The sequence below is a fragment of the Ipomoea nil genome, unplaced genomic scaffold (genome assembly GCF_001879475.1).
Source record: "Ipomoea nil cultivar Tokyo-kokei standard unplaced genomic scaffold, Asagao_1.1 scaffold0268, whole genome shotgun sequence".
NCBI classification, from domain to species: Eukaryota; Viridiplantae; Streptophyta; class Magnoliopsida; order Solanales; family Convolvulaceae; genus Ipomoea; species Ipomoea nil.
In genome coordinates this window covers 3,370,476-3,382,020 of record NW_017616696.1, presented here as the reverse complement: position 1 = coordinate 3,382,020, position 11,545 = coordinate 3,370,476, and the positions used below count along the sequence as shown (strand labels likewise).

At 34.5% G+C, this 11,545-nt stretch overlaps 1 long non-coding RNA gene across 1 annotated transcript; it reads left to right on the top strand.

The window, feature by feature from the left end:
- Positions 1-2,687: 2,687 nt before the first annotated feature.
- Positions 2,688-11,454, top strand: LOC109148743. The gene is made up of 2 exons (XR_002048864.1): positions 2,688-3,024; positions 11,315-11,454. It is a non-coding gene; the product is annotated as an uncharacterized LOC109148743 (long non-coding RNA).
- The last annotated feature ends 91 nt before the right edge of the window (positions 11,455-11,545 follow it).

Here is an 11,545-nt window from a genome sequence, read left to right as displayed (position 1 = left end):
TAAAATCCTCCAAAACTCTCTACACAACCAAGATGATTCTATAATGTTCTAGAATATTCTAAGTATCTCTACATCTTCGAATGTTATCTACATGCTTCCAAACTATTCTACAAGCTATGGGATAATATATACAAGTGCTAGAAAATTATAGAGTGGTGTAGCAAACCTCGAAATCTCGTACGAATGCTGTCCGGGTGCTACATTCTCCCCCACCTAATTTGGCGACGCCCTCGTCGCCTTGTATGCTTCCAAGCGGTCTTGAAATTGCCACAAGTCTTCCTCCGGCTCCCATGATACTTTGAACTCGGGAAATCCCTTCCATTTAATGAGGTAGTGCGTTTGAGGTGGAATTCCCCTTTTTACGAACTAACTTTGATGCGAGCACCTCCTCAATGTCTTGATCAAATGACTTCGTTACCACATGTGGTGCTCTTTGAAATAACCCTCGGCTTGGGTCTTCCATGTCTTTATGATACAGCTTAAGCATGCTCACATGAAAAAAGAAATGCATGTCATCCCATGTAGAATAAATGTACAAGGATATAAAATGTACAAGGTCCGGTGTGTGCATTGTTTAGGTGGTTTCTGTGCATTTTGTTGTATTTTTATGTGTATTCTTATGGTGTTGGATTCCGATAGAGTAGTTGTGATGCACAAATAAATGTACAACATCCCATGTAGAATAAATGTACAGGGATGATAAAATGCTAGACCTTCGCAACTTGTGGGTTCAAATTACGCTTACTAGAAGGCACATACAAAGTGTACCTTCAAGCTTAAGGCGTCAAAGTCTCGAATTCTATTGTTCCAAGATGGACACAACCTGTACACACAAAAGCATATCAAACTATATATGGACGTAGCCCCTCAAGATCTATGGACTCCGGATGAAATTACTGCAAACAAAAACAATAACAAAGCCTTGAATACAATTATGGGCAGTTTGGACGAAAATCAATTAGCTCTCGTTGCTGGTTGTATTCAAGCCAAGGAAGCTTGGGATATTCTTGAGTAATTATATGAAGAGGATACTTTAGTAAAGCAATCTAAATTGCAACAAATTCACACGTTTGAAGAACTCAGGATGCCTGAAGAAGAAATTATTGTTTAGTTTAAAACCCGAGTTCAAAAATTGAAAAAAATGTTGTTTTGGGTGAACCCTTCCCACAAGATATGCTTGTTCATAAAATTATTCGCTCATTTCCATCAAGATTTTAGGATGAAGGTTACTGCCATACAGGAAAATGTTGGTTAGGAGAAAAATATCGTGGCAGAACTTATGAGTAATCTTCAAACATACGAGATGTAAGGAAAATCTATAGCATTTCTTGCCGATGGTGGAGAATTAAAATCTGACCCCGAAGAAATGGATGAGGAAACAATCGCCTTAATTTCTAAGAATTTCTGCAAGATATATTTTCAAGTAGTTCAATTGTAGAAATCGTGGAGGCAACCGTCAGACAACCCGAAATAACGGATCCACAAATTCAATTTCCAAACTTCATGCAAAATCTGGAGGTCAAAATACTTCAAGAACTCAAACTTAGACTAGTCAATCTGGGAATCAATCTCGTAATAATCAATCACACGTTTGGAAAACAAGTCTAAAGGCAAAGGAATACAATGCAAGGAATGTGAAAGTTATGGTCACATTCAAGTTGAGTGTGCTACCTATTTGAAATGTTAAACAAATCTATGAAAGCATCAACTTGGAGTGATGATGAAACAGTTGAAGAAAACTTAATTGGATGCTAACAAAGAAATCTCTGGAAATTTTGTTGAATTATTCACCGAAAATGTTAAACAAATCACAGGCCTGAACCGAAGAGCGATTCTGATCATGAAGAGGGTGATAAATTGCCCTATGAAGAACTGAAAAAATCTTATATCCAGCTCTACAAGAAATGGGAACTACTCTTGAAGACTCATGACACAAGCTCAACTAAGAATAAGAATGATGTGCTTGAAAAGAACACTATCATCCTGAAGAATCAATGTGCTGAAAAGGACAAATTAAAGCACTAGCAGACTCTATGTCAAAAGTAGCACAACTAACAATCAAACTTGACACTCTTAAAATTAAGAGTTTAACATATTAATTTTAAAATTTTAAAAATTTTAATTGAGCTTATTTAATAAATTTGATAGCTTAAAATTTTAGAGTTAAAGCAACAAATTTTAATCCAATAAAAAAAATACCTTATGAAAAGTGGCCTAAAATTTAATAAGTTAGTTGAACCAATTGACGGTAATTTTTTACCGGTGAATCATAAATAAAATGTACATTTTTTAATATATTAAATATACATTATTTATGTACTAAATGTATATTATTTGATAATATATAAAATATGAAAATAATGTATCTATCATACTTAAATAATGTCTCTTTTATTCATAATTTACACAATTATGTAGAGTCATGGTCCATTAACAATTGTGTAACACGTGTCATTGATACCAACGCATGATTACGCGGCTTCAATTCATTGAGCTAGGTTACGCTGAACAGGTCTCCTGAAGGGTGAAGGTGCCATTTCAATTCCTCTGGGCTGCACCGCAACTTCCACGTTGTTTCTTTGTAAACCGACCAGAGCCCCCACACCATTAAAATTTAAAACGAAAAAGAATTGGAATACCAATTTCACACGTCCACTCCACCTTATAAAACCCACCCCACTTGCCCACTTCAGCCCAGCCATCACTCTGCCTTCAAGATTTTCCTCTTTCAATCAGATTATTTTCAGGGAATTGAATGTCAAAGCTTCTATCAGATCTGCAATGGCGAAGACTACTGGGCACTTGACTACTTCCAGAAGGGTTTACGAGGTTGTTCCAATGGTTGTCATCACACCCAACAGGACTTCGGTGTCTCCTAGGTTGGAAACCATTCTTGAAGAGGATCATATTCACAATCATTTCTGTGATTCGGGTTCACAGGTTAATTGCAGTACTGCGCTTTGCCTAAGAGGAGCCCTTAGTACGTTGAAACTCAATTAGTATATATAGTTCCATCAGATTTTAGTTTGTTTTTGTTTTTGTTTTCCCATTGAGGGCGAAGACGACTATGTAAGATCATATCCTTCCGTCAAAGGGATTCGATTCATTTTGTACTATAATGTTTTCTTTTTATTATTTTCGGACATTAATATTTGATTATCATTGTGACCACAAAAAAAAAAAAAAAAAAAAAAAAAGTTTAATTTGAGTTTTATGTATTTATGAATTATCCTAGCAAAAAGTTGAAGAATCCCACTTGCTATATTTTTTGTTTTGCAAAATCCATAGAAAATATACGTGTGATGTTCAATCAATCATTATAGTATTATACCATGATCCTCTTTACAAGGTTTACCACGAAATAAAATATATTTTTTAATATATTAGATGTTCATTTTTAATTGAATTTTTATTTTTTGGAATTATTTAGTATATTAAAAATAAAGATTTATTCATAGCAAATATTGAGATGTGAATTATAGTCCACAATAGAATTTGACATGTTAAAGGCAAATTATATCATGGATTCGAATTTACATTGCATTGTGGATCTGACTTTAAAATAACCTTCAGATTTTGTATCTGCTATTAACACGTTCTGTACATACAATTAATCCTTTATTAATTGTAAACACATAAGATGTTAGTTCACCGCAGACAGACACATAATTTTTTGATCAGAATTTACAATGTAATATGAATCTTGGTCTATGGTATAACAATTGATCACATATTAAATGGGTTGGACATCTCATATCATTAAGGGTGAATCTGAAAACTTGAAAATAACTTTAAGTAGTCATTTTCTATATTTTTTTTAATGTTTGACTATATAATTAAGTCAATAAAATTACTTGTCAAAGAAAAAATGACTTGTTACAGTAATTATGGTTAAAAGAAAAAATGACTTGTTTTAGTAACTATTGTCAAAGAAAAAATGACTTGTTCATATTTCAACCTAACACTCATAATCTAACTTTAGTTAAAATATGCATTGAATTTGGTTGGCAAATTATGCGGTGGACCCGCGTCCAAAACGGTGTCGTTTTGCTTTAAAACAACGCTGTTTGAATTAAAAAATAAAAAATAAAAAAATTGCTTCATTCCTTGCCGTTAACTTGTCGTTTGTCTTCAGATCGAATTCATTCCTCTATAATAACACATTTTTTAACTCTATATTTACAATTTTAGAACTGAATTCTCACAATTTTAGATCTCAATATACAAAATTACAGAACTCAATATTCACAATTGCAGAACTCACCAGGACTATGTGGTGTAATGGTATCCAGATTGGACTTCCATTTGGAAGGTTGTGAGTTCGAGCTTTAATGGAGGCGTTATTGGCTCTTTGTGTTTCAGTAGGTTGAGAAAGTATATGGACAATTGCAGAACTCTATATTCACAATTATGGAAAAACTGCTAATTGGGATAAATATTAGGACTTAAATCTCTTTATTCGTGCTCAAATAAGGATCTTAATTTGAAAATGACGAAACTACCCTTAATAATTTGATATTTCTCGTAGGGCTAAAATTGGTATTTGCTCTATAGTCATATAATTTTATAACACTAATATCTATGATAATACTTTACCTACTAGGCATAAATACATAAATAAATAAATAAATAAATAAATATATATATATATATATATATATATATATATATATATATATATATATATAAGTACTACTGACTCTGTTACAGTATAGTATATGTTCAATTCATAACTACTTTTCTCAACCTACAAAAGCACTCGTACCCACTCGGGCTTAAACTCATGACTTCCTATCTGGGGAGCGATGCCACTGGACCACGGCAATTTATATCGTGCACCAGGATGCACATTGCATTGTGCACCCTGGTGCAAAACGACATCGTTTTATACTTCTTTTTTTTTTTTTTTTAGAAATTCCGCTTTCCGTGTGTCGGCTGTTAACTTCTTTAAAAAAATCTCATGTTTCAAAAATGTACATAATTGTATAACAGAATGTACATAATTGTATAACAGAATGTACGTAATTGTATAACATAATATACATAATGGTATAACATAATGTACATAATTATATAACAAAATACACATACACTCTGTCGCGTCAATTTCTCACACAATTTAACAAAACGACGTCATTTTGGGAGCCATGGGACGCACAATACTATGTGCGCCGTGGTGCACGATATAACGATTGCTGGACCACAAGGTCATTGGCATATTGATCTTGGCATATATAATAGCTTATTAATTGGATTGTATTCTACATACACTTAGTTGTTTTACTCTATTTTTAACAGAGTAATCCCTTATCGTGACATTTATCGAATGAAATGCCTCAATAATTGTTATTCTTTTATTATTACTCCGTATTATTTTACGGAGTATTAAAAGATTAGAAATATTATATTAAAACTGTTTGAATTATGAAATTCTCTAGTGGTGATCAAAAAATTAGACAATATTAAAGATCACACTAATATAGTAACATTTTTGGGATGAGATTTGAGTTAACTGACATTATTATATTCTAGAAGAAAATTTATTGAAAGACTAATTTGTACTTATTGGAGATCGCTCATCCTAAATTGCGTGTCTTTTTTTGAAACCTTCCTCAATGATCTACAACATCGCTTTTCTTTTCATATGTATCGTAAACACGACTCAACCAAGATTTGTATAATTTCGTCTAAATTTAGTATTCCATTGTATTGAAAAATAACAGTACATTTTAATTTTAAAGTCTTTAAATTATTGTATTTTTTTTATTTTTAGTTCTTGATTTCAAAATTGATAAAATTTGAAACATATTGCCTCCGTGAATTGAACTCATAACCTTTTATTTGAGAACTACTTCGTGCCACTAGACTACTAGACCACAAGACCATTTGCTTCATATGAAGAATATAACACACACATATATGAGTGAAAATTCCAATCCCTCTGTTTTGTTTTGCTTTTGGAAACAAGTTTTTGTTTTTGAGGATATGATGCAAAAAGTGAGATAAAAAAAAAAAAAAAGAAAAATGAAGTTTGCACACTACCCGCACGGTTACTTCACTATAAAGTCTTGATCTTTTTAATGCGAAATTACATCAAAAGAAAGAAATGCCAAAAACATATTGAACCGACAACCTCAATCTTCGAAGCCAATTCGTTTCCAAATAGCATTTCTGAGTCGCCACAAATCTCTCCCCTTCAGACTCCTCCCGATAGCGACGCCCATCTGGTCCTCGCCAAGTACAAATGCGGCGGCAGTCCAAAGTACTCCTCCTCCACTGCTCACACTGCATTATAATCGCTGTCTTGTCGGGCTTGCTGATCCTTCTGTTACGCCAGGCCCAGATCCTCCTCCAATCCGGTATCTTCATCCGCACGGACTTCGCAACCACCGCGTCACCGCCACCAGCTCAACCACGCTACTTCCACCGCCATTCGGTAGTACCGTCGTCGACCACCTCGTCTCGGACACTACTGCAACCTTGTCATCACCGCGGACCCAACAATCCTCGGATTCATCAAACTCGAATTGAAGGTCAGAGAACATCGGCTTGAAGCTTATCTCAGAAGCCATTGATATATGGAACTAGCTAGAATGAAGAAGAAGAAGATGATATATAGATGATGGTGATGTATGTTTATTTAGGGAATATGCTATTTATATATATAGTTGTCAGAACCAATAAGTTACTACGAATGCTTCTATCTACTCGTGCTAATTGTGAGTCTTAATCAATTTTTAGTGAAAAAGAATTAAATTAAAGAAGCATTTTTTATTTTGTAATTATCAAATTACTTTGTACACGATTCTCACTTACTTATCTCATTATTTTCCGTCTTCAAGTTTGGCATGGAATAGTGATGCTTTTCATCCGCCAGATATCATGCAAGCTAAAATGCATGTATTCCCTAAACCTTCTCATAGTCTACTAATTACTCATCATAGGTTTGGTTTTTTAGTGCATTTTTTTGTTGTGTTTTGTGCATCGTAAGTTTTGTTTTTTTTTTAGTCACCGGCCCCAAGTAAGTTTTAAAATTTCTTTTTCTCGTGTGTTAGTCTGATGTGCTTTTATTTATTTATTTATTTTTCATTTGTTTGGTCTAGTGTGTGCATTGTTTTGGTGGCATGTGCGAATTTGGTTGTCTTTGTGTGCATTCTTATGGTGTTGGGTTCCAGTGGATTGGTCGTGATGCACAAATAAATGCATGTCATCCAATGTAGAATTAATATACATGGATGATAAAAATTACGAATAAATAAAATATATTGCAAAAGCACATGAATGTTGTGAAGAGAATTTAGATTATTTGAACACTTGAACTTGCTTGGATTGATTTCAAATGAGCCCCTTAAAGGGCATTTATACTCATTCCACCTCTAGTGGCGGACCTACTGCCCAAAATTAGACAACCTCAAAACGACGTCGTTTTGGACGGTTATATATATAACTATTTTTTTTTTCATTTGTTATGCTAGACAGAGACGGCTCTCATCTTTTTCTCTCTGCGCGCCTCGCCTCTGCTCTCGGCCTCTTGCGTCTGCGCCTGCATCGCCACCGGCTACCGCTCGCGACCACCAGTCCACCAGACGGCGCCTCTTCATCTCCAGTCACCATCGGCCACCGTTGTTTGCTTAATTTCAATAATTTGTTCAATAATTCAATAAGCAACTTCTCTAATTTTTTGTTTGCCCTAATTTCTTTAATTTCCTTAATCTTGTTTTTGCCTAATTTCTTTAATTTCCTTAATCTTGTTTTTGTCCTAATTTCTTAAATTTCCCTAATTATGGTTCTACCCTAATTTTGTTTGTTGGCTTTGTTGCTGGTTTAATTTATGTAATTATGTGATGCGATTGATGCCGTGAATGATCGTGATGGACTGATTTATGCTTATTATACTTATTTGGAAATTGAAATTCTTTGAATTGTGAATCTGTGATTTAGCTATGGTGATTTATGCTTATTTGGAAATTGGAATTCTGTGAATGTGAATCTGTGATTTAGGCATTTAGCTATGGTGTTCATAAAAAAATGAGGAATTGAATATGATACTATGCATATATGATATATTGGTAATCTGTGTTGAAAGTTTTTGCTTATGTAATATGAGGAATTGAATATGATACTATGCATATCTGGTCGTGATGGACTGATTTATGCATAATGTATTGCTTAATTTTTGCTTATGTAATTATTTTAGTTAGAACTTAGAAACTGAAATAACATTTATAGAAATCAACTTTTGAGGATTTATCTAGGTAGTCACGAAGTGTCAAGTACAAGGCCTTGTATTGAGGAGTAGAGGAGTATTATCTCGTAGTTTATCATAAATCTTGTATTGTAATTTTATAATTTATTTTGTATTTTAATAATTTTATTTGTATTTGATATTTTGTATTTGAATCTTGTATTTGAACATTTTTAAATATTTTCCCTTTGCTTTTTCGCCCCCACTCAAGATAAATTATGGGTCCGCCACTGTCCACCTCCTCAATGGAGGGGGGAGATCTATTTGATACTGCAACTAAGATTTGTTCTCAAGAATCCTCCAAAACTCTCTACACAGCCAAGATGATTCCATAATGTTCTAGAATATTCTAAGTATCTCTACATCTTCTAATGTTATCTACATGCTTCCAAACTATTCTACAAGCTATATATGGGATGATATGTACGACTGCTAGAAAATTATAGAGTGGTGTAGCAAACCTCGGAATCTCGTACGAATGATGTCCGGGTGCTACATTCTCCCCCACCTAATTTGGCGACGCCCTCGTCGCCTTGTATGTTTCCAAGCGGTCTTGAAATTGCCACAAGTCTTCCTCCGGCTCCCATGATACTTTGAACTCGGGAAATCCCTTCCATTTAATGAGGTAGTGTGTTTGAGGTGGAACTCCCCTTTTACGAACTAACTTTGATGCGAGCACCTCGTCAATGTCTTGATCAAATGACTTCGTTACCACAGGTGGTGCTCTTTGAAATAACCCTCCGCTTGGGTCTTCCATATCTTTATGATACAGCTTAAGCATGCTCACATGAAAAAAAGAAATGAATGTCATCCCATGTAGAATAAATGTACAAGCATGATAAGATGTACAAGGTCCGGTGTGTGCATTGTTTAGGTGGCTTATGTGCATTTTGTTGTGTTTTTGTGTGTATTCTTATGGTGTTGGATTCCGATAGAGTAGTTGTGATGCACAAATAAATGCACCACATCCCATGTAGAATAAATGTACAGGGATGATAAAATGCTAGACCTTCGCAACTTGTGGGTTCAAATTACGCTTACTAGAAGGCACATACAAAGTGTACCTTCAAGCTTAAGGCGTCAAATTAAAGTCTAGAATTTATTCAAGCCAAGGAAGCTTAGGATATTCTGGAGGAATTATATGAAGGAGATACTTCAGTAAAGCAATCTAAATTCCAACAAGTTCACACCAAGTTTGAAGAACTTAGGATGCCTGAAGAGGAGACTATTGTTTAGTTTAAAACCCGAGTTCAAAAATTGAAAAAGTTGTTATTTTGGGTGAACCCTTCCCACAAGATAAGCTTGTTCATAAAATTATTCGCTCACTTCCATTAAAATTTAGGATGAAGGTTACTACCATACAGGAAAGTGTTGGTTAGGAGAAAAATACCGTTGCAAAACTTATGAGTAATCTTCAAACTTACGAGATGTAGATGTTCACCCAAGATCAGACATTCACAACACTAAGGGAAAATCTGTAGCATTTTTGGTGATGGTGGAGAATTAAAATCTGACCCCGAAGAAATGGATGAGGAAACAATCGCCTAAATTTCTAAGAATTTCTGCAAGTAGTTCAATTGTAGAAATCGTGGAAGCAAAGGTCAAACAACCCGAAATAATGGATCCACAAATTCAACTTCCAAACTGCATGCAAAATTCGGAGGTCAAAATACTTCAAGAACTCAAACTCAGACTAGTCAATCTGGGAATCAATCTCGTAATAATCAATCACACCTATGGAAAACAAGTCTAAAGGCAAAGGAATACAATGCAGTGAATGTGAAAGTTATGGTCACATTCAAGTTGAGTGTGCTACCTATTTGATCGAAATGTTAAACAAATCTATGAAAGCATCAACTTGGAATTATGATGAAATAGTTGAAGAAAACTTGAATGCTAACAAAGAAATCTTTGGAAATTTCATTGAATTATTCACCAAAACTGTCACAGAATTAGATCCTGAACCAGGGAGTTATTCTAATAATCATGAAGAGATTGATAAATTGCCCTATGAAAAACTGAAAAAAATCTTATATCCAGCTCTACAAGAAATGGGAACTACTCAGACTCATGACACAAGCTCAACTAAGAATAAGAATGATGTGCTTGAAAAGAACACTTTCATCCTAAAGAATCAATGTGGTGAAATGGACAAATTAAAGCACTAAGCAGACTCTGTCAAAAGTAGCACAACTAACAAGCAAACTTGACACTCTTAAAATATGAAAATAACGTATCTATCATATTTAAATAATGTACATTCACTACTAGAAATTATGAGATTTCCGACCACCTGAAAGTGATCTTAAATTAAGTCGAAAGCCTTGTTCCGACCACTTTTGGTATCCGGAAAAACCTTTGTTGCTATTTCCGACCACTTTTTGGTATCAACTTGATTTAAGATCACTTTTAAGTGGTCGGAAATTCCATAATTTCCAGTAGTGATTTAATCTACATACAGATAATATAACTTTTATTATATTATTATTATAATTATAATTGTCTCTTTCACATAATTATGTAGAGTCATGGTCCATTAACAATTATGTAACACGTGTCATTGATACCAACGTATGATTACGCGGCTTCAATTCATTGAGGTTACCACCACACACCTTCCACGTTGTTTCTTCGTAAACCGACCAGAGCCCCACACCATTAAATTTTAAAACTTTGGAAAAGAATTGAAATACCAATTTCACACGTCCATTCCACCTTATAAAAGTCACCCCACTTGGCCACTTCAGCCCAGCCATCACTCTGCCTTCAAGATTTTCCTCTTTCAATAAGATTATTTTCAGGGAATATCAAAGCTTCTATCAGATCAGATCTGCAATGGCGAAGACTACTGGGCAATCCAGAAGGGTTTACGAGGTTGTTCCAATGGTTGTCATCACACCCAACAGGACTTCGGTGTCTCCCAGGTTGGAAACCATTCTTGAAGAGGATCATATTCACAATCATTTTTGTGATTCGGGTTCACAGCTTAATTGCAGTACTGCGCTTTGCCTACGAGGAGCCCTTAGCCTTAGTACGTTGAAACTCAATTAGTATATATAGTTCCATCAGATTTTAGTTTGTTTTTGTTTTTGTTTTCCCATTGAGGGCGAAGACGACTATGTAAGATCATATCCTTCCGTCAAAGGGATTCGATTCATTTTGTACTATAATATTTTCTGTTTATGAATTTTATTATTCCCAGACATCAATATTTGATCATCTTCATTCCGTGATTAAATACAAAGAAAATTAGTGGCCACACAAAACTCCAATTTGAGTTTGATGCATTTATGAATTATC